The sequence below is a fragment of the Balaenoptera ricei genome, chromosome 5 (genome assembly GCF_028023285.1).
Source record: "Balaenoptera ricei isolate mBalRic1 chromosome 5, mBalRic1.hap2, whole genome shotgun sequence".
NCBI lineage: Eukaryota > Metazoa > Chordata > Mammalia > Artiodactyla > Balaenopteridae > Balaenoptera > Balaenoptera ricei.
In genome coordinates, this window is record NC_082643.1 from 33,523,554 (window position 1) to 33,547,426 (window position 23,873).

The following is a 23,873-nucleotide window of genomic DNA, read 5'->3' on the forward strand; positions in this document are numbered from 1 at the left end:
GGGGCCGTAGAGGAAATAGATATATAATAGGTTTCCCCCAGCAAGAATGTAGGTCCTCCTAGACTCCATGGGTCTCCAGGACTCGGGGGAGCTGTGACAGTGCCAGCAAAAGGGTCTGTATGTTGAAGTCCTCAGTGGTGATGCTGTGTGGCAGGCAGGAGAAAGTGCCAGAGTCATGAAGACTTCTTCTTAGGAGAAGCGGACTTTTTCACAGAAGGCTTTGCAGTATCCATGAAGTAAGTACTGTCCTATGCTCAAAGGTTGCAGGTAAGTCAGTGTGCTAATGAGAAATTTAATATATTCTGCTTATTCTTCCTATTCTTTCCTGGTGTGTTAGGAATCCATGAAGGTGCTACTGTTTTTATTTTTTTTAAATGTTTTTTGTGATAGTCCGTGTATACTTTTAGATCTTAAGACGACGAGTACTGTAAAGTGGTTAAAATAATTTGTTGATAACAACAGTGAAGTGTTTGGAACTAGTAAATAAAATAAGTGTACTAGATTATAACTAGCATTATCATATTTGTGTATCTAATAGTTTTCAAAGCTTTTGCAGAATGTGTAGAGAAGTTGGATGGGAAACTTCTTTATTGTTCAGATTTTTTTAAAAGTTTACCAACAAAACTGTCTACCTAGTCAGGGGAATGAATAATGCCACTTCATTCTAACTCATTCTCTTCCTTCAAACATGCAGATTCAGCTAGTCAGGTGTTTAATTTATGATTCTGAAACCATACTACCAACTGTGTGTGGCTTTGAATGTTCTGTTTTTTGGGTGGCAGAAGTCCTCATGGCATTTCCTTAGCCTGTGAGTTTTAATTCCATAATATTTCTTAGTTCTTAAGACTAGGCCAGATTTCATTACATTCTCTGAAATTTAATCTTATAAAAGTTCTAGGATGATTCACGCTAGCCTTCCCTCCCCAGATCATGACTCATTTTCAAAGTTGTATTTGAAAAGCTATGTAAGTTAAGGTGAAATATTTAGAGTTTGGCACTTGGTTATTTCCCCGATTACTCACTTGGTCTCTGCCAGCAGTGAGTGTGATGACAGGGTTAGGTTTTATTTCTCAGGTGTTCGTGTTGGTGTTTCATTTTGCAGATCTAAACAAGGGGTTAGAAGGGAGTGCTGAAACAGAAGAATAAGCCCTTAAGGTTTTGGTTCCTACGAGATGGAAACCATTCAAGGACATCTGGTGCATAGAGCATTGTTAGTTTCTCAGTATTTGGCTCTTACCATTTTATCAGCGTCTTTACAAGACTAATCTTCCAGGAATATTCATTGTCTCTTTTCATCACAGAGTTCTCATTGGAAATATACAAACAAGTCATGGCACAAAAGAGAATTTTAAAGATATTAGGGATTAGAGAGTGATAAACTTGAGGTACACATCTATTTCTTGGCAGAAAGGTGTGAAGGAAAATGTGACTTCAGAGCCAATGAGAACTACTTTACAAAGTTTTGAAAGATGACTTTGAAACATTTTTTGTGTGTGTGGTTTGTTAACTCTGTTTTCCAAGACAGGGACTCTTTCCTCATGAGAGTAGCATGATTTCATGCTCTGGAGTAGGGTCATTGTGGTGAACCGTACAGCTGTAATTAGAACACACTAAATTGGCCCAAACTGTAGTTTGAGGTGTAATGCTTGACATGTTAAATACATCAGTTCTCTTTTAGGAAAAATTTCTGTAACAGTGAAATCATACTGTGTTAAGTTAAATTATGTTAGTATCTTTCTTTTAGACAGAGGAGCATGAAATGTCTGAATTCTTTTTCCCCCATTAGTCATGAAAAAGGTTTATGAACCTGTTACGAATAAAATAATTATTTAGTGTAGTGTCCACTTAATTCCCTGCATTGCCAAATATTCTTCTATGAATCTTTCCTTCATCACTCCCTTCTGACTCCCTCTTTAGATCTGCAGTTTTCAGTAGCACATCAATCATCATCTTGTATATAATTAGCACAGTGTCTTAGGTGGTGTCATCTGAATTACTCAACAGGGGGTAACGATTGGGTAATTTGAAATGTCATCATTGACCCCAGATCTTCCTTCTCTGAATGGTAATAGTAGATAATGGTTTCTAAGCCATTGCACCCTTTCAGTTTAATAGACTGTAGGGTTAAAAAAAAGAAAGAAAGAAGAGAGAGAGGGAAAGGAAGGAAGGAAAGAAAGGAAGACAGAAAGGGAAAAAGAATGAAATGGAAGAAAATAAAGGAAAGGAAGAGAAGAAAGGAAAGAGAAAGGAAAGGAAGAAAGGAAAGAAAGAAAAGAAAGGAAGAAAGGAAAGAAAGGAAAGGAAGAAAGGAAAGAAAGAAAGAAAAAAAAAGAAAAGAAAGTGTCTTCCTGGATGTTTTTAGTTTCTTTTGTTTCCTTTATTATTTAGCATGCTAACCTTTTACAGCATTTGTTTCCCTCACTTATGTTTCAAATTAGAGTCAGTTTCCTCTGGTATTTGTTGACCTCAGAACTGACTTCAGGCATTTTATTTATGAAATCTGTGCTGGAGTTAACAATGAGCTATGCTCCAGGGGAAATCGTATATTAAATCAAATATTTGAGCGCCCTGAATTCAAGAATCTATTCTTAACAGACACAAAGGTCCCTAAGATATGGCTCATAACTTTAGTGAACTTATGGATGAATTGTCAAAATAAGTATAAAGAAGCAGATTCAATAAGAAAAGCAAAACCCGTCAATTCTGTGTAAGGTTTCTCTTAAGAACCTTGGGAGGAATGTTCCAGACAGTGAGATAAGATGTCTCAAGGGATGCTGACTCTGATTCTCCTTCTTTCCTTGGGGTTGCCTTTGATTTTCTCTGCACCACCAAGTACCACCCCCACCCCCAGGGAGGCAGGTGATTAGAGGTTATGGGAGCAAACCATGGAGTCTCAGTGCTGGGTTGGGATCTTGGGCCGGTTACTTGATCTTTCTGAACCTGTGTCTTTACTTGTAAAAGGGGATGATAATACAGACGTCCCTGGAGAGTGACTGGTACCTTAATAGATGTTGAATAAATGTTAGCTCTTATTACTTTTACACTGTTTTCCCTTTAAAAGCCCAAGCGTTGGCAAAAATATCTTCTTGTTGTCATTCACTTTTGCCAATTGAAACAGACTGGCATTGTAGGAAATAAATTTTCTTGATAAAACAAATACTTATCGAATACCTACCATGTGGCAGAAACTGTCCTAGTAGGTTTAGGTATATTATTTCACCTAATTGTCATGAAAGATGTAAGGAGGTGTAGGTAGCCTTAGCTCAGTTTTATTGATAGCAAAGTAACAACCTCTTTGGACATCAGTTTCCCTAAGGTCACTCAACTAATATGAAGTTGGAGCTGGAATGCCAACTCCTGATCTTTTTGACTCCAAAAGCTCATGTTTCTTCTACAGTACCTCACAGAAACAGTTATGAAAGGACTCTCAAAAATGAGGAGTACCAAAACGTACTATCGAAAGGGGATTTTCTATTGAATATTCATAGAGTATCAAATTTTCTCAGGCTCTGATCCTAAAGAGTTTGTACAACATCACAAACAAAATGAATTTATTCAAATAATAACTGGAGATAAAATTTTGAGCAAAACAGCTTCCTACTTCTTAGCCTCCGGTTCTTCTTCAAATGGTGGCCATCAGTGACATCAAGGACCTGAGACCCATTCTAAGATTAAAAACAGTAAAATACCTAACCCAGTAAAGTCATTTGCTTATGACAAGATTTACAGTAGAAAAGTAGCTTGTGTTTTTGAGTCTTATCACTCCAGGTGTGGTCCAAGGACTAACATCAACATCACTTGGAAGTTTTCACAAATACAGAATCTCAGGTTCGACCTCAGCTCTCTTGCATCAGACTCTGCATTTTCAGTCTCCAACTGATTTGTATGCACAAGTTTCAGACTCACTGTTTTAGAAAGCAATACAAGAGAAAACTACACATCACCTGGACAATTGTACTAACTTTTAATGTTCAGAAGAGAAGAATACAAAAACATAGTTTATTTCCTGGGTGAATTTACAAACTAGTTAGCCAGCATTATAGTGTAGTAGTTGAAAGCTAGTTCATTCAGTTGAGAGCTGGGTTATTGGAGTCAGACTGCCTGGGCCACGTCCCAGCTCTCTCACTGAGTCGATGTGTGAGCTTGGGTAAGTCCGTAGCAGAGGGCTGTGATGTGTTCAGATGCCGTCCTGCATGGTCAGTGTTTAGCATAGTGCCTGCCACACAGTGAGCTGGTTATTTACTGTTAAAGAAGCCTTAGATATATGCAAGAGCTCTAGAAGTTGATTAAAGTTCAGGTGGTTGGAATATGGCATGATTTGATGAAGGAAGGCTAGTTGTACAGTGAAAATAGGGTTTTAAGGCTTGGGTTCTAGGTCTGGCTGTACCACCAACCAGCTGCTTGGCTTTGGGCAAGTTACTTAAGGCTCAGCTACCCCATCTGTAAAATGGCTTGCCTACCTGATAGAGTTTTCTGAGGGTCAGTTGAAATAATAAAAGTGCATTGTATGGGCACTTGTAAGGTAGCAAGTAAGAATTGATATTCCAAAGGCCCTTTTTGAATAGAGAGCTTGAACTAAGTTACCTGCTTAAGCTGGGTATGTCAGGGGCCAGACCCAAAGCAGTTTACTTTTATACTGCTGCAATGATAAACAAATTGGAATAAAATGGTAAGAAAGCTTAAGCGTCAAAAATAAATTGTACAACAGCTTTGTCCCATGTCCTTGGTGTTTACTGGTTCCTGACCCTCACCTGGTCATAATGCAAATTGTATACCCTGTTATTCAACCCCATTATGTACAGTTGTGTAGTAAAAACTGGCTGCAGAGGAAACACCTGTACTTCACGTAGAAAGTTGCCTTCCTCTGGAGCCAGTGCTGGCAGTACACAGGGTCAGATGCACAATCCACTGTGTATGCAGTGGCATGTCCAGTTTGGGGAGAGCATTGTCAGTGCATTATCCTTCTTTCTGCCATGATATTTTTAATTTCGTGGTGAGTTATAATATATAGATTAAGTGACATACCAGTCTGGGCAATAGCTACTGGTAAAGTGTGGAAGAAATATTTTGTTATGATGAATAGAGTAGATGTTGAAATAAGGGTTGCTTTGGAAAGTGAACTGTGAGAGTGTTAAAAAGTTGTTCACAATACAAACTGCAATAGAAATCTTATTTTAATGTAATTGATCTAGTAGTATTTGGTGGATCAAAAGTCTTACCTGAAAGGATCATAAGAATTACATGTACCTTTTATAGTAGATTTTAACTTGAAACAATAAGTACACTCTGATTCACCAAACATTTGATGTCAAGGCCTTTGCTTGGAGTGTGACCACCTGAAGAAAGGTCTTCCTTATCTCTCTTGTATAAACCATATCTACACTGTAGAGTCTATAATTGTTAGTTTCAGTTCTTAAAAATGGAGTGAGACATTAGATACCTGTGAATCAATCTGAGGGCAGAATCCATTTAAATTTTTGTCAGATCTCATCCCGCAAATCTAAGATGTCTTGAGAACATTTAATTCAGTAGCAATTTATTTGAGTAACCTATCTTTATGGAGCATTTTCAAATCATTCAAATTAATTTCCATTGAAAACCTTTGTTTTCATACTTGTATTTCTACTGTTTGTAGAAATACACGTTATAGTTTTAACAAGCACAACTGGCATAAACAGGTTGGGGAGGAAATAGAACTGATTCCTAGTATATATTAAAATGTACCTGGTAGAAGCTGATGTGTTTGGGGTATCAGGAAGTAGCCTGTGGTTCAGTGTGTCATTCAGCAGAATGCTTCACAGAAGAAATAGAGAACATGGTGGAGAGAGAGCAAATTTTTATTGTAGTATACATTTTGACCACTGGCTATAAGATGCCTGGCATGAAGTGAAGTGTTTTATTTTTTGGTTTTTGGAAGGTTTTTTTTTTTTTTTGCTTAACATTTTGTGAAGACTATTTTAAGGTCATTTGGCAAACATGTGCTGTTTCACAATATAATAGCTTCTTTTCTCATGGGGCAAGAAGCAAGAAAACATTTTTCTTTTTTCTTTGCTACTGTGAATGTCCCTTACTCCAGGCTTTGGAATTGTGTTTAATACATAAAATCTGTACTGATCCTGGACTTGAGTGGAAGAAATCTTGGCAGGTTGGTTGGGGATAGAAATGAGGTAGTCCAGTGACTTTTAAAATGCTACTGAATTGTGCATCCAGTTCTTGTTAAAACCAAAAGGACCCAATCTTAGTCCAAGCAAAACTTTACATGTTTAAATTGCTTGTGTTTTTAAATGAATGTTTTTGCTGTTTTTTCAAAAGGCATTTTGACAGAGAGCATAGTTGAAGTACACGTGAATGTTTACATAATATGCTGACTTCTCGAAAACGGAAAGAGGTTTTTTTGTTTTCTGAGAGATCCAGTTTTTTTTTTAACCTATACATTTTTAAAAAGTATTTATTTAATTTATTTATTTGGTTGCACTGGGTCTTAGTTGTGGCATGCATGTAGGATCTAGTTTCTTGACCAGGGATCAAACCCAGGCCCCCTGCGTTGGGAGTGCGGAGTCTTAACCACTGCACCACCAGGGAAGTCCTTAGTTTCACTGTTTAATGAGAAGTTTAAATTTAGTGTTTGAGATAAATTTTTTTTTTTAAGTGAGAACAATGTATATCTTTGTATACAATGTAACAATGTATATCATGTAAGTCACGCATAGTCTCACCGTTTCCCATTTCAGAAAGATTGGTACTCTTTCATTCTCTTTATAATGAAAATAGTGTGCTGTGCCTTGACAGAAAGCACAATGGAACTGGAGACAGAAGCCTAGATTTCAAGCCCTAACCTGGGTGATGTCTAGAGTGGCATCTAATCACTCTGAACCTTAGTTTCTTCATCTGTAAAATGATGCAATAAGACCTTTTTCATCCATAAAATAGGAATGACTGTACCAACTCACAGGGCTGTTGTCAGGATTAAGTGAGACTATAACATATGAAAAATGTTTAGCAGTTTGTTTGGCACAGAGTAAGTGCTTGATAAAATGGCATTTATCGTTTTAAAAATACCAAGGCGATTGCTCCAGGCTTTTACCCTTGATGCTTCTGTTATGTAGACTTAATGCCCTCTTGCTGAGTAAGAGCACTTCTGCACACATTGTTCAGGCCTGTTCCCTCCCATCTCCTGCCTTTTGCCCTCAAATAGGGTGAAATTAGCTAACGGACTAATAGCCAATTGCCTGCATCTAGGCCTGTGTTGTCTGGTGAGCTGCCAGCTAACCATTTAATGAGCTGCGAGTTTCTCTCAGCCTGTCTTACAAGCCCCCTGTGGGAACTTTCCCGGCTGAAATAAAGGAGGGCAAAGCTGAAAGGGTTGGCCAGGGCTTCCCCCTCCCTTTTCTGTCTTCTGTCCTCGGCAGGGAGTCGGTGGCTTTAGTAGCTGCACCTGCCCTGCCAGGGAAGGCTCTCCAGGTAGGCAGTGTCTCAGCATCCCCTGCCCTGCTGGTTTCCAGCACTCTTGCTGCTCCCCAGGTGGTTTTTATTTTGTTTCTGTTCTGGTTTTAGTGCGGCTAACTGTATCATGAAGAAACTGTTCCCAGGGGAGTTGTTGAGGGATGCTTTCTTATCCCTCCCAAATCCCACCCCAGCCAGCTATGTAAGAAGGAGGGAAAACGTTGTGTACAACATTTATGCCCTCGTGGAAGACTTGAGATCTTCAAGTTGGATATTGGGACAGTCACATGTAACTGCAGGCCCCGGAAAGGAATAAACTAGAGTGAAGACAGGCTAGTTCCTTGCCTGAGGCCACTTCCTTTCCTCTGCCCCTGGCATGTTTCTGCAGATAAGGACCACTGAATTAATTACTTTGGAAGTCTAGGAAAATAGCATTTTGAATGTTTTATTCCTCAACAAGCTCTAAATGGAAAATATGTCTCTAGATAAGACCTAAGAAGCTCCAGTGATGTTTTCCCCATAATTATTGATAAGATTGTTAAAAATGTGGCTCTGGTTAAAATTTTAGATAATCAAATGAGGTGCTAATGCATAATATTAATGTTGTTATTATAATACCAGCTCACTCAACTGACATATTTTAGGTCAATTTGAATCATGTACCAAATTGTTCAATGAAGTGTAAGAAAGCATTTTTAAGATATATACATAATATATAAATATTTAATGTATACATAGATTACATATATATTTATGAAACTTTTACATATATATATATATATATGTGTGTGTGTGTGTAAAAGAATAGGAGAAAAAAACCTGAGAAAACAGCCACCGTAGCAACAAGATTTGGATCCCATGAGTCTTTCAGGATCTCAGACTTTGGTAAATAACAACCGAGTGGGAAATGCATATGTAATTTGAAAGCAGTTGTGTGACATAAATGGTTTTTGGTTTTGCTTTATTTTACTCTATATGCACATCAGCGAAAGTGAAAGCCCAATAACTGGTCCAAAACAATGAGTTCCCCATATACTGCCTTCAGAGTAGCCGCACGGTGACTTAGATTTAACTTTTGAAAACAACCATAATTAATGATGAAGGTGAAACCAAAAATATGCATCATCACTGCTTAAAGATTAATTTTTTAAAAAAACCCAACTCTTTTATTTAAAAAGAAGGAAAAAGACTCCTGTCTTGCTGGTGTTTGTATACTTTAAACAGTGCTTTGAATGGAACAGTCTTACAGAGCAACTTCAAGGCCAGTATTATCATTTTGGCAGTGAGAGGAGCCCTGTAAAGCTCGGTAAATGCTTTAAGTAAGATATTAAACAACATGCTGTGAGAACAAAGGAATGACTCATTCTAACTGAGAGGATCTTCCCTCCTCTCAAAGGCTGGAATAGTTCAAAAGGGCTTTGATGAATGAGGAAGACTTCAGCTGGTGAAGGAATAAAGGAGAATTTTAGGTGGTCTGAGCAAAGGCATCAAGGTATTAAAGTCCACGAACCACTTGGCAACTGTGGAAGAGCCCAGCATCGCTGTGTGTGCTGCTTTCCTCCAGGTGGCCCCTAGCAGCTTCAGGGCTATTCTGACAGTCCAGGTTCCCCTCCATCCTTCCAGCAAGCATCTCTGAAGGAACTCTGAGACCAGAGCATAATTTCAGAATCAAACTGTAATTGGAGACTCAGTGCTCTGATTGCGCTGGCAAAGGCTGTCCTGGATTGAGTGGAGAGAGAGAGTTCCCCAAGGAAAAAGTGTGTTCTGTTATAAGCAGAGCGAGGGGATGGGTGCCGGGCAACAAAACCCAATTTGCTGCAGAAGCTCGGTTCAAAGGTCTCCTTGTCTTCAGTGTGCTCAGTCATCCACTGTTACTCTTTCTCTCCATTCACTAATGGACACTGATCAGAGTCTTTTTTTTTTTTTAATTTTTATTTATTTATTTATTTATTTATTTATTTATTTTTGGCCGTGTGTTGGGTCTTCGTTTCTGTGCGAGGGCTTTCTCTAGTTGCGGCAAGCGGGGGCCACTCTTCATCGCGATGCGCAGGCCTCTCACTATCGCGGCCTCTCTTGTTGCGGAGCACAGGCTCCAGACGCGCAGGCTCAGTAGTTGTGGCTCACGGGCCCAGTTGCTCCGCAGCATGTGGGATCTTCCCAGACCAGGGCTCGAACCCGTGTGCCCTGCACTGGCAGGCAGATTCTCAACCACTGTGCCACCAGGGAAGCCCCTGATCAGAGTCTTTTAATTACATTTTCTCCCCACTAGAGTAGAAGCTCCTTGAACTCAAGGATTCATTTATTCATTTCATAGTGTTAACACCCACTTGGTACCAAGAATCTTGCTATGTGTTAGGGATGCAAAGAGAAGCAAGTTTGGACCCTATTCTTCTCTTAGGGTACTTAACCGTGGAGGAGGGACTCAGGTCAGAAAGGCGATTTAAATACTCAGGCTTCACATCAGGACACTTCATTTCTGCAAAGAGATTTAAATTTCAGATTCAACTTAAATTTTTATGTGGAAAGATGATGTGTACTTTATTTCCTTGCTTTGACTTTTTTAGAAACAAGCTTTCATGTTATTACCAAGTGCATTGTAAACAAATAGCGGAAGCTAATCAACTGACTATGAAAGCCTCTGCTAGAGAAGGGTGCAGAAACAGAAGTGGGTGATGGGTTTTTATTTTTGATTTTTGTCTTTGTCATATTAGAAAGCTTATTTTTATAAGCAATTAAAAATATATGTGAATGCACGTTCTCATTTAAGTAACAGTAGCTCTGTTACTGAAACAAACTTGGGTCCGCTTGCCTGTGAGCAGTAAAGCCAATCAACTGACACCAGGTTGTGGTGAAGGAAAGTACAGCATTTATTGCAGGGTATCAAGCAAGGAGTCCAGAGCAGCTAGTGCTTAAAAGACCCGAACTCCCTCAAGGCTTGCAGGGAAAGGTTTTTAAAGACAGGGTGAGGGAGGGGGGTTGTGGGGTATGTGATCAGCTCGGGGACGTTCTGATTGGTTGGTGGGGAGGTAAGTGGGAGTCAGCATCCTCAGCCTTCTGGTTCCAACTGGTCTGGGGTCCATGTGCTTTTAGGCAGCACACAGTTAACTTCTCCCACCTGGTGGGAGTTTCAGTACCTGTGAAACAGCTCCAAGGACATGGCTCAGACTATTATCTACAGCCCTTGAAGAGAAACTGAAGGTCCTTTGTTTAATGGCTGAACTATAATTATTTTGTCTTGCTTGACTGTTTTCCTTTCTTTCTGCATTTTCTCACTTCTCTAATTAAATTTACTCTTTGGAACTCAAGGAAGGCCTAGGAGGCTGATGTTTTTCTACAGATAAGAGGCAGGTGGAGGACATGGGGCAGGGGGAGGGGTATCTGTTCTGGGAAGGCCCCATAAGGTCCTGCTTGGTTACATTGCATGAAAATGACTCAAGAGAAAGTTAATTCAGAAGGTTGAACCACCAGCATTGTGAATATACAGATAAGTATATGCTGCATAACTTTCCTATGGATCAAGACCTTTATTTTCCTTCTCTATACCAGCTAAAGCATATAATTCGTATCATCTGTAGGGTTAGAATGTATTTTTCAAGAGACTCAGTCTTTGTATACAGCAGAGCACTACTTTATGAGAGATAGGCAATGGCTGTTACTGACATTTGAGAAATGAATAAACTACAGCGTGTCTGAAAATACGTTGGATGGTGACCATGGTGACGTGGGCCATGGGGATGTCCCTCTGGAGGGTCAGGAATGGTGGGGGCGGGGGGGAGTAGAGAGGCTGAATGGTTACTGGTAGTAGGTACAGAGAAAGGCTTCCAGGCGTCAGGGGAAGAATCTTGAGAGATCCATGAGAGTAGGTTATGCTGGGCATTGAACATCGGTTTTTGCCCTAGGGATAATGGGAAGAGAGCAGAGTTAAGACTATGCAGATGGGTAGGTAGAGGTGCATTCAGGAAAATGGGCAGTACTGAGGGAAGGTTAGACATGGTCATTGAAGTCATGAACAAAGTCATTTGCATGGAGTATAGAACAGGAAGGAAGAAGGGGGCCTAGGACTGAGCCTTGAAGAATTCCAGCTGTAAGGGACAGAGGGAGGAGGGTAGATGGAGGAGTGGCCTGGGAGGTTGAGGACAACAGGTGAGTGTGGAGTAAAAAGCCAAGGTGTAAAAGGGTCTTTCAGGAAGGAGGTGAATGGACAGATGCCAGCAAGAGGTCTTTGTGAGGTGAGAACTGAAACCTGCCCTTTGGATCTGGCTGCGTGGAGGTTGCTGGTGATCTAGAGCCGTCTGTGAGATGCAAGGGAGAAGCCACGTTAGAGTGCCTTCAGATAGTGAGGATGTGAAGACAGTCTTCCAAGAATGTTAGCAGGGAAGGGGAGGGAAAATGGGGAAGATTAAGTGGGGCTTGTAGAGACTTTTTGTTTTTGAGGTGGGAGAGACTTGAGATTTTGCTTACTGGACTGAGTGATGGGGATGTAAAGCTACATTCCTCTGTTGAGCACCTAATGTATGTCGGCACCGTGCGAATCTCTAGGAATTCTCAGACACACAAACTAAAATACTATAATGTGATATATTCCTAGGTGTTGAATGAATATTTGTTGAAAGAATAATTGAAGTGTTAGAGTGACTACTTCTGCTGAAAGAAGAAGGTTAGGAAAAACTTGATAAGACAGGTGACATAAGGAGGGGTATCTTGAATGATGAATTGGAGTTTTGAAAATAGAAAAAGGCATCCCAAGCAAAAAAAAATAGCTGAATCAGTGGCATGAAGGAGTGAAAGTTCATGGCTTACTGAAAGACTCATGACTATTGTCGTGTATGGAAACCTTAGGGAATACAATAGAAAAGAAATGGTAGCCAGATTCTGAAGGATATTGAACAAGAATTTTGCTAAGGGATTTGAATTTTGTTCTTTGAGCAGTGAGGAGTTAACAAAGCAAGCAGGAAAGAGGCCATGTATCATGCTCAGATTGTGCCCTCCAGAAGGTACCACACCAAAGGAGAAACCATTCATATCTGAAACCGAGCAGGACCCTGTGGGGCCCTCCCAGGTACAGAAGCGTTTCTGTGTCTCCTGTTTTTTCTGGTTTGTAGGCCTTCCCTGAGTTCCAAAGGTGGAGGATGGTAACTTCGGGCCGAGCACACAGTTCCTGGAACTCCACCCTGTTATCTCACCACTAACCAATCAGAAGAAAGTCATACACCCTGCAGCCCTCCCCTCCAAATTTGCCTTTAAAAACTCTTCCCTGAAAACCATCTGCGGGATTCGGGTCTTTGAGCATGAACTGCCTGTTCTCCTTGCTTGGCCCCTGCAATAAACCTTTCTCTGCTCCAAACTCTGATGTTTTAGTTTGGCCCCGCTGTGCATTGGACACGTGAACTTGGGTTCAGCAGTACACCCTAGATATGGACTAGCATGAGAGGGGCTGATGTGGAGATTCCAGGCTGCTCAGGTGAGTTCTGGGGCTGTGGAGGAGAGGCCCTCTGGCGTAAATCCCACCAGCTCACCTGTCTATGCACATGCATGATCTCCGAGTTAATTTAGTGGTGCTTCGTCTGCCTCTGAATATCCCCTAAGGTGGCTTCTCTTGCCCACCTGCCACTCTTAGGGACCTAGTACTCACCTTTCGTCAACTTGGAACCTCACAAAGTCACCTGGAAGGCGTGGGCCAGTGGAGTGAGCGCACTTCTGGCGTGTGTGCTCTGCTTGGCATTTGAGGGAGGGGGTGTTGTGGACAGGTGAGAATGTTGGGCTTCTGTATGTGCAGACAAAGCCATGACCCCGATAGCTCCCCTTAACAGGGCTTTCATGGTATGCAGTTTTAAGGGAGCAAGATTTGTCATCCCCAAATACGTCTCTTTGGCCTATTGATTGTTTTAAACTGGCTATTTTCTAAGAAATAGCAGACTTTGGAAAAACTCGGAGGACCAAGTAGGAGTTACCCTTTTAAAGAAACATTTGCATTTGTAAGAGAAATCTCCATTTGTAAGGGTGTCTCCCTCACTTCAGTGTACCAGGAAGAGGAGGATGACCAAATCTCAAGAAACTCCTATAAGCAGAGAAGGTGATGACTTAAATCTGCATACCAGATTTGTTTACTGGTGCTTTCCCTGGTAACCTTCCGTAACTGACTCTGCCCATCCTCAACATCCTCTTTTTGTCTTTAGCTGAGGATGGTATTTAAGGTGAAGGCTTCAGCCATTTTGGTGAGTTGCTCAGTTTTTCTGGGTCCCTCCCATATATACAAATGTTATTAAACATTTGTTTGATTTTCTCCTCTTCATCTGTCTCATGTCAGTTTAATTCTTATACTAGCCCAAAGAACCTAGAAGGGTAAAGGAAAAAGTTTTTCCTCTCTGACACTTTAGTATACTAACTTGAAATATTTATTGAAGAAAGGGAACCTTTTTATCATTTGCACACAGGTAAATTGAGTAATGACAGTGAAAGTGGTATAATTAGGAAGGTGTTTTAGAAGGATAATCTTGGAGGCAAAAAGAAATTTGGATTAAATAGGGATTGGGACATAAGGAAGGGAGGTGGCTAAGAGATAGGGACATCTTCCTTTGTTTCCTCACTAGAAAGCTCAGGAATCCCTGGGTATGGGACTTAAGAAAAGAGAGACGCATGTAAAATCCACAGTGGTCCAGCATATAAAAGATTTCCTTTTTCTTGTTTGCAGACCCTCCCTGATGACTTTCATTGTAGGGGAAGGGGTGCTTTAAGAGTAGTATTTTTTTCCCTGATAATCATATGTTTGTTGTTTTGCAGCTTTTGAGATTTTATTTACATTCAGTATTCTAGCACCTTGTTGATGTGGAAGTCCTGAGGATGACTGAACTTTATCCAGGTATCTTAGGATTCTTGAGGACCCTGGGCACTTAAAAACCCAAACCTCAAGGAGGTTAAATAGCTTACTCCTGCTTCTACAGGGGTATTGTTAAGGTTGAGGAAATGGCAGTATTAAAGAGCTAATGGACCAGTTTTGTTTCACAGTGGATTGGGATAGAGCCAAGACTGGTGTTCCTTAGTGTGTTCAAAGACTCCAAAGTTAGACAAGGCGCTGATTAGGCAGACTGTCCCATCCAACCAGAAAGTTTGCTCCCCCTGGACTCTGTTCTGAGAGTAGGAAACGGAAGGGAAACTTTTGTGTTATTTGGTTATAGGTAGGAGGAAACCTATAAATCCTCTACTGCAGGCTCTTTGTTTTATTGGTGAGATAATTAAGCTCCAGAGAGGCTGTGACTTGACTGAAATAACAGAGCTATTTGGTGGCAAGACTCCTGACTCCAAATCCATTGTTTTTTCAATCATACCCACTCCTTTAAGTTTAAAAAACAAACATACAAAAACTCACTGAGCTAGTTAAAACCATTTGCATTAAAAGGAAATGAGAAAAAAAGAGGGAAGCAATATTTAGGTAAAACATCTGATTGCTCTGTAGGAACTTTAAATTATATAGATTGTGAACAGGGGCTGTAAAAATCAGTCACTGAGAATGTAGAGAACTTAGTTTAAGAGCAGTTGGGGAAGCTTTCCTTTTGTGATGTAAATCAGTATAGAATTGCGTAGGTGTAGGCTATCTTTTAACTCATATGGGTCTTGTAAAACAGTAATAAATGTGCTTTCTATTTTCAGTTTCAGCTAACCTCTATAAATTAGAAAAATTAATGGATACTGGTGAATCTGAAGCCTAGAGAGCCACTTGATAGGTCTTCCCTCAAGAAATAGATATCAGTCTGTTTGTGTGTTCACAGGGTAATATATCTAGGATGTGCATTACAAAGAAACAAAATACAAATTTTTCAGTTCCCAATGGTCTAAGATCTTTTCCACTTCTTTAGATTATATCAGATAATTTATAAGATGTGGAACTGATAAAAGACAGCGTAACGCCCCATAATTCAGTACAGTAACTCACTAAAGATCTCTGGAATCAGTTTGGTTTTCTAATATATTAACAGTTTGTGAGGAAAGGAAGGAATCCAGATCACATCCATTTAAAAGGACGCACAGATGCACCTGGAATCCACAGAGAGGGGCTGCCATTTGTAAGTATTTTATTCCATTGGCAAATTACAAAGTGCCGGGAAAATGGGAGATGAGTGATCACAATTTGTGAAATTGTTATTTTAGGGCTGAATTGTCCAGGGGACTTAAATGAAAAAGAAAATAATAAGATATTATGTCTGCTTCCTTACCACTGTAGTGGGGTAATCCCTCAAGTTTTGAGTCCTGTGTATTATAGGGGCTGATGGTTGGTGATTCTTCCCAGGCAGAGCCGTAAACATTTTTCCTACTGTGACTTCCTTCATGTCACCACCTTCTGTTTATGGATTTTGATATATTTTTAATACATTAAAAGTAGAATTATTAGGAACAGAGGAGCAAATCTAGACTCCGCATTTTTTTTAAGAGAGGGTTTTAGGGCTAACCTGAATCTATTAAATAGTATTATCCTCCATATACATTTGTATGGCCTTCCTCATAAAATCTCAGATCCGTATTATGAAAGATCAGAATGTTATTTTCAGTTAACATGATAAATATTTAGATATTTTAAGGTATTTTAGTGAATATAATTTCAAATCAAATGTACAGATAATTTTAATAATGTTTTCTGAGCTTTTTTCCCCCTGAGGTTGTTATTTCACAGGCTTTCCTTGCTTGATTCCTACTGGAAGTAGTTGCAATGTAGAAGGCAATAACTCAGACTCAGGTTTGGAAAAATCTTTTCAGTCCTTTATTCTGTCTCCTGGTCCCATCATTCAGCTTAATGTTTATTATGACCACAGAATTGTCTAGTGGGTAGTGGTACTGAGAATGAACTATGGCGTGACACATCTTCCTTTCTTCCAAAATTGGTAAAATAACCATTTTTTAATCATTCTGCAGGACAGTCACCTCATCAGATCGAGGTGATGAAACTAGCCATTTAAATCATTATTCATTCCCTCTTTTATTCAACAACAGATAGATCATATACTAGTTCAGAGCCCAGGGTCCTAGGCCACCTCCTACCCCCTTGTCCATAACTTAATCTCTGAGCCCCTTTCCTTACCTATACAGTGAGGATATGGTGCCCACCTTGCAAGGTGGTTGTGAGGATTAAATAAGAGAACATTCAGGAAGTGTTCTCTCTGGCTTCAGTACATAATAAGAGTTCAGTAAATGTTAGTTATTATTGAGTACTTACTGTGTGGAAAAAAAATGGTGTAGGCAAGCTCAAGAAGATTATATGTGTGAGGCACACACTTAAATAACTTATTTAATTTGTATGAGATTTTTCCATTTCTAAAATACCCTGGCTTGCATTCCCATTCAAACCTCATAATAATAAAGAAAATGCCCATGATTAAGATGAATGCCCATAATTAAGTGCTCATCAATCTTAGGAAGTTGGTTATTTTATTTTTAATTTTTTTCAACTTTCCATGGTTAAGGACAGTACCACACCATTAAGCCACTTTTCCAACCCTTTGTCGTACAAGTTTTATTCCTGATATTACTGTACGGTTTTTATGCCAGCAATGGAAAGGTAAACCTCAGTTTTGCTTTGGAAATTAAGGTATAATGTCTATCCTCTAAGATAATAGATCTTAACCCTGGATGTATATTAGGATCACCTGGTGGAGATTTTGAATTCTACTGATGAAATGCTGACCCCTTGCCCTAGAGAGTCTGATTAAATGGTCCAGAGCTGGAGCCCGGGACATCAACATTTAAAAAATATGCAGCTCCAGTGGAAACCACTGCTCTAAGGAATATGTTCTCTCTTTAGTGCACATACCTTCCCCACCTCCTACTCCTCCCCTAAATTTAAAGGCTATGATTCGTCAGCAAATTGCAGTAATTCTAGATACTCTGTAGATTTACAGCTATTAAAGACACATTAATAAGTGTGTATACTATTTTAAAGTATTTGAAATCTGATTGTATCAAGTGTAGATTAATCATATGTGTCTCTCTGGGTAATTTTGAGTTGTAATAACATTATACAGAGGAGACAATCCCCTTGGTTCTTGTCACTCTTTAAGACCCTCCTGTTCTTTTGATCACACTGATTTATGAAAACACTTGTTCTGGTTTACAGGAGTAATTTCTGATTTTGTAGACATGAAATGTGTTCAGTCATCCGAGACAAGTTTATTCATAACCTTTAGGGAAGGTTCCTTGAGGGCATGAATATTCCTTCTGTCTTTAATGGTGGAACATACCTTTAGGGAAGGAACTTCCTTGTTTAAAGACCCTTAACAACTGTGGACTATTAGGGTTTTGTAGTTAAATGACAGTGGTCATCAAACTGGGAGCGTTTAATTCTGTGGTTTCTTCTGATCTTTGTCTACCTTTGGGTGCATTAGCACTATTTCTATTCTGTAGGTCTAGCAGCTGTTAGAAATACCACGGATGTTTGCTGAAATTAGGTGGTAATTTTATATACAGTGCCGCTGATTAGATTGCTCAGGGTTGAGGTTTGTTTTTGTTTTTTTTAATTTGTCTTCCCACATAAAGTTGGTTAGGTTGGGGAATTTGCTCCAATTGCTAACAATTGCTTTTTAAATGTGGAGCATGTTACCACAGTTGTTGCCATAAGCAGCTGCACGCAGTGTATTAGCTTGAACACATGGTAAACATTTTATGGTTGGAATAGTGAGTGTTGCTTGGAGGAGAGAATTTATTTCAGAGAGAACATAAATTGACCTGGAAAAAAACGAGTGGAAACCTTGAACCTTGACATGCTATATTCCTGTTTAGAATCAACAGAGGGCTACCCTGAATCCTTCAGTTATATTTACAGTGTTATCTACATTCATTTTAATTGAGCCACTCAGTGTCTGGGTCTGGATTCTAATCATTGCAGAGAGTTTAGGTGCTAATGCCAACACAGTATTTGTATAAAAATCTCACCAAAGTTCCACTTGTTCCTAGTGTTGACTGTTGATGAAAAATGAATCAGGGCTTCCCTGGTGGCGCAGTGGTTGAGAATCTGCCTGCCAATGCAGGGGACACGGGTTCAAGCCCTGGTCTGGGAAGATCCCACATGCCGTGGAGCAACTGGGCCCATGAGCCACAACTGCTGAGCCTGCGCGTCTGGAGCCTGTGCTCTGCAACAAGAGAGGCCGCGATAGTGAGAGGCCCGCGCACCGCAATGAGGAGTGGCTCCCACTTGCCGCAACTGGAGAAAGCCCTCGCACAGAAACGAAGACCCAACACAGCCATAAATTAAAAAAAAAAAAAAAAAAAGAATCAGTCCATCTAGGAAAGAAATGGAAAAATTTTATTCGAGCCAAATTTTGAGGATTATAATCCAGGAAGAGCATCTCAGAAAGCTCTGAGAACTGTTCTGCCTATTAGAGGTCAAGGCACAGTTATGTAAGGTTTTTGAGACAGAGGGCTGTACATTAAATGACGTATTATTATCGACAGTTTACATAATCCAGAGCTAAGCATCATCGTGGTGGGTCATGTGACCCTTACAAGATCAAGATGGAGTGTTATCTTTTAAGGAGTCCTCTTGTCGATGGGCGTCCTCTTGTTGCTCTTTATAGTTGAGCAGGTATTTCCACTGATGAGGCAAGTTTGGTCGATGCATAATGCAGATATCCAATCCACAGTGGGGGGAGAGGGGACGCCAAAGGGCAGAAAAGAATTTTTTACATTTAAATTTTTCTTGTCTTACCATGAAGTACGAATTGTATTTCACACGACTGAAAGAAAAACGCACGTTGTAAGAGCTGTGCATTTCGGTTTTATCTGAGGACCTTCTGGAGTACTACAGCCCAGGAAACAATCTCTCAGTAGCTCTGAGAGGCCTACTCCAAAGAGGTAGAGGGAGAACCCAGTATATGCATGATTTTGGCTAAGGAATATGTGTAGTCAGGTATATATATCGGGAAAACGTTACTGCTATTCACAAGGATCAGATATCTCAGTTAATGATATTATGCTTTTCTATGTATGGGAAGATGCAAGAATCTGGGTTCACTAAATTTTTGTTTTCCTGAGATATCTCTATCTAAGAGGGCTGTTTTTCCAAAGCACAGAGTGCCTTATCTCGTTTTTCATCCTCAGTTCCTTACATGGTGTACTGTCAGTCAGCGACTGCAGTGGCTAATAGCTTGATCCTTGTAGAACTGGATGGTGGGCAACATTCTTTGTTTTACACGAGCATTTTCGGTTGCTTGTGAAATGGAGGAGGGTATTCCCCTGTGTTTTATCTCTGAAGGGGTGAAGTTCTGGGCGCTGACTTCTGTGAAGAGTAAACATTTCCCTGTTTTCTTTGTGTGACAAATGACTACCTAAAATGCAAATATTAATGCATATTTTATCTGAGTTTGTAATTAGAGCATAGCTCCAAGCAGTGATTAAAAGTCCTCTCTGCTCATGCAATCTTTGTGCACCGTTAGGAAGAGGTGGGCTCTCGCCGGGCTGATCGCTGGTCCTTTTCTGGTTAGGAGACAACCCTTAAAAAGCAGCGCTTTTGGCTTTTTTCAGATCCCTCTGAATGGCAGGGAGCCTTGCCTCCTTTTCAGAGTTCTTCCTCGCCACAGGGATAAATGGTGGGCGTAACACTGCCTAATGATGACTGTGATCATGTAAAATAGCCTCTGATTAAAGCCTCTCATCGGGCCTGCCTGGGTGCATTATTCTCTTGGGAGACACAGAACTAGGGTGGGGTTGAGGGAATTCTCTTTCATATTCAGGAGATAAATTGCTCTCATCAGAGGACCATCAGTTAGTTAAAGACAATTTAAAATGCGCTTTTCTCATTTCAGGGAAAAATGCCCCCCAAAATTACCTATTTCAACTGGAAGGGGGGAAGGGAAAGGAACATCTCAGGAGCCTGGCCTCAGGCCTGCAGACGGCAGCTCTTTGGGCCTTTGCAGTAGTTACATCCTTGGCTTAGGAAGGGCAGACTCTCTTTGTGGCTACACAAGTGACGCTGAAAGAGACTCTTTTCATGTATTGAATATTCATGGACAGTTTCCCATAAAGTTACAGAAGAAAATAGTTTGTATCTGCCTTCTGACCTTGCACCAATCTGCTAGTTACCTGTCAGCCAAATGATACTACAGACCTCAGTTAAGACCCAACAGAATTTAACTTTTGAGACCTAAATCTAATAATTGTGTGGAAAAGCTAGAAAGACATTGCATCTTGTGGTTTTCCCATCCCCTCCCCTAAAATGGAGGGGACTGTACTTCTGTGTAGAGCTACCATTAGATTATTAGTCGACCAGGACAGGAACCAAGATCTCTACTTCTGTGTGTGTGGCAGCTATTGCAGTCCTAACACTGTAACAGCCTTCCATTAATGCTCATAGGTGAATAACTTTGCAATGGGTTGGCAGTGAAACTTAGCATAGTATATGCCTTTCACGTAATCAGTCAATGCTCTTGAAATGGCTAATCCACATTTCTCACTGATCAACTCTAGATTTTAGCTTGAGCTGACTATTGAGCTGCTTACCAAGCTGAGCTATCTCCGTTTCCTCAAGGTGATGTTGCTTTGGAAGGTCAAAGATAGATGATCTGGTGTGAATTGGAGATGTGTTGTTTAATAGATGTTGTGAGAAGGAAGGTCCCATGAGCATTCCAGGGCTCCGTAAGAGCCTGTTCTGCCATCACTCCACATAGGAAGCAAGAGGGTCCACCTCAGAGAGTCACTGTGTTTGTGCTTGTCAGATTTCATACATGATCTTTGCTCTTCTTGGCTTAGGCAGGCAAAGACTCCTGGCCCCTCCCAGGCTGCCCTCTTACCCAGGCCCCTCCCCCAGCTGTTCTAAGTGAAGAGAGTGTCATTCACATCCAGGAGTGCTATCTGATTAGAGAAACTTCTCATCTGACACAAGTAGGACCTTTCCTCTGGAAAATTATTAGAATATTTCCAACGTAAAAATTAATTTCTAACAATCCTTACACAGGACTGTACTGGTAGAGTTGTCAGATTCAGAAAGAGAAAAATGTATGGGATGTACTTATACTAAAAAATGATTCGTTGCTTATCTGAAATTTAAATTTAACTAGGTGTCCTGAATTTTATCAGGCAATCATAGATGCAGGTAATGTTAAAAGAAAGAGAAAAAGAAGATTAAAGGAAAAGGAATATCCCTGCTGATATTTGGAGTGGGGAAGGGGAGAAATCAGTAAAAGTGTTTCCTCACTACTGCGACTGTGAGAAACGTCGACCTCAGTCCAGCTTACAAGAAACTAGAATTTTTCAAAATTAGGCTAGAAACAATGAGAAGAGGGAAGTGGATGCAAAATACATAGACAGTAGGAGTAGCATGGATCATAGAAGATGGAGGTGTCCCCTGTAATATGGGAAATGAACCATAGTATATTATAGTGGAAAGGTTCTTTATAGATTACTTGGTCTGATTTCTTCATTTCCCCTAGAAGGAAATTGGAAGTGAAATATTTAGAGGCTAAGTTACCTGACCACATTTTCATCGTCATTTAGAGGCAGAACCAAGAACAGAACCTAGGTCTCTGAACCTTCCTTTCTGAAAACCTGTACCTGAAGACTTTGACATACCATTAAGTTTAGTCAATCCACATAAAATCAAGTACTTTTGATGGTGGAGACCTCTGAAGAGAGCTTTCTTGTGTAAAAGTGATTAGTACAGAAATTGAAGCAGCAATTACCAAAAAAACCTTCTCAGTTTCAGTAACTGCACTCTCTCCTACAGTGGTCAGATTCACAATGTCCTCAGCATATACTCCTGACTTATTTGGACTCCTGAAGGGAGTATCCCAGTTTACTGACCTATAAAAACTAAGGGAGTTTGGGTTAAATGATCTCATTGGTAACTTCTAACTCTGTGACTCAAAAATCTGTATTATCTGAATCTCTCTTAAGGAATTTACAGTCTTGTTGATAGAAGACATACCCTTATAAAAGAGGTCATTATAAAATTGGTCAAAAATTCATTTTAGTTAATTAAATTAACTAAAATTCAGTATGTTTGATGTAGAAAGTAAATGTTGCTAGGCATAAGGAAAGAGATAGCAGTATGAACTGGAGTGAATCTTCCAGAAGAATAGGAGTTGAACTTAACCTTGAAAGGGCAGAAGAGCTTGCAGACTAGGGTTGGGAGCGGGGCACAGAGGTAGGAAAAGCATGAACAAGATACAGAAATAAAAATGATCATGGAATGTTCTAGAAATTCAAACGTTGGCTATAGCCTAAAATGTGTGCTTGGAAATCATGTCAGATAGTACTGCCACAACCTCCACTGTCCTGTACCTTCTCTCTCTCCTAGTTCTTTACAATCATAACTGAGCCACTCTGGCCAGTCTGGCCTATTCATTCCACCTCCTCTCTAAGGAGGCTTTTCCAGAGTCCTTCAGGCCACTCCCTCATTTGACTGGATAGAAGATAAATCAGCACATGAGTCCCTCTTGTGACATGTCCAGAATGTGGCTCAGTAATGTTGTTAAATTATTTTGCTTCTCACATGCACGTATCTTATCTCCTGCTTATGGAGATTGTCATTCATTTCTTGCTCTTAGTTGCTGCTCCTCCAACACCAGGCATTGTGCCTTGTATGCAGTAAGCATTCAGTAACGTAATTTGTTCCGAGTTGTTTGTTGTTCTGCATGTTTGACTTAACAGGTAATAGGAAAGAAGTGTAAATGCTCTTTGATGAAAGGGACCTTCCTTCCCTTTGTGCCTAATGCAGTGCCAGGACCACATAGCTAATCTCAGTGGAAGGAATGTGTGGAAATATGCATGTGTGTGACAGGAAGGAATCTACAGATCATATACCCCAAACCCCTAGCTTTATGGATGAGAGAACAGAGAGCTGGAACAGTTAGTAACTTTCTCAAGGTTACCAAACAAATTTTGGGCGTTAGAATCCAGGTCTCCTCACTCTAGCGAGTGCTTTTTAAAAAAATTTTTTTATTTAAGGTATGCCTTGCTTTTCTTATCTTTGCCTGGCAGTACAAGAACAATTAGCTGGATTCAAAGTATTCAATTGTCCGTCTCTCTGTGGCATGCCTCTCTCCTTTTCCTGTATTAGGAGTAAAGTAGAAAGAGCCCCTAGGAGTTAGGGGACCTGACTTCTTTCTAACCCCGCCACTGCACTTGTGCCTTTGGGGATTCACTTATCTTCTCTAAGCTTCCGTTTCCACATCTGTAAAATGGGGTGGGCGTGGATTTGGCATCACATACACGCTCGGTCCCTTCCAGTTACATTCAATAATTCAGCAGTAGTTCTGAATTTTATTCTTTTGGGGGGTTCAAGAATGTTCCGTTCACTCCAATAAAGATGTTAAAAAAAAAAAAAGAATGTTCCATTCTTCTTGGACTTCCCTGGTGGTGCAGTGGTTAAGAATCCGATTGGCAGGGGACACGGGTTCAAGCCCTGGTCCGGGAAGATCCCACATGCCGCGGAGCAACTAAGCCCATACACC

The 23,873-nt window shown here is 40.3% G+C and overlaps 1 protein-coding gene across 12 annotated transcripts in view; it reads left to right on the forward strand.

Annotated features, from left to right (window-relative positions):
* DCLK2 (doublecortin like kinase 2) overlaps window positions 1-23,873 on the forward strand; it is a 150,576-nt gene that overhangs the window by 46,238 nt on the left and 80,465 nt on the right. The window lies entirely within an intron of this gene.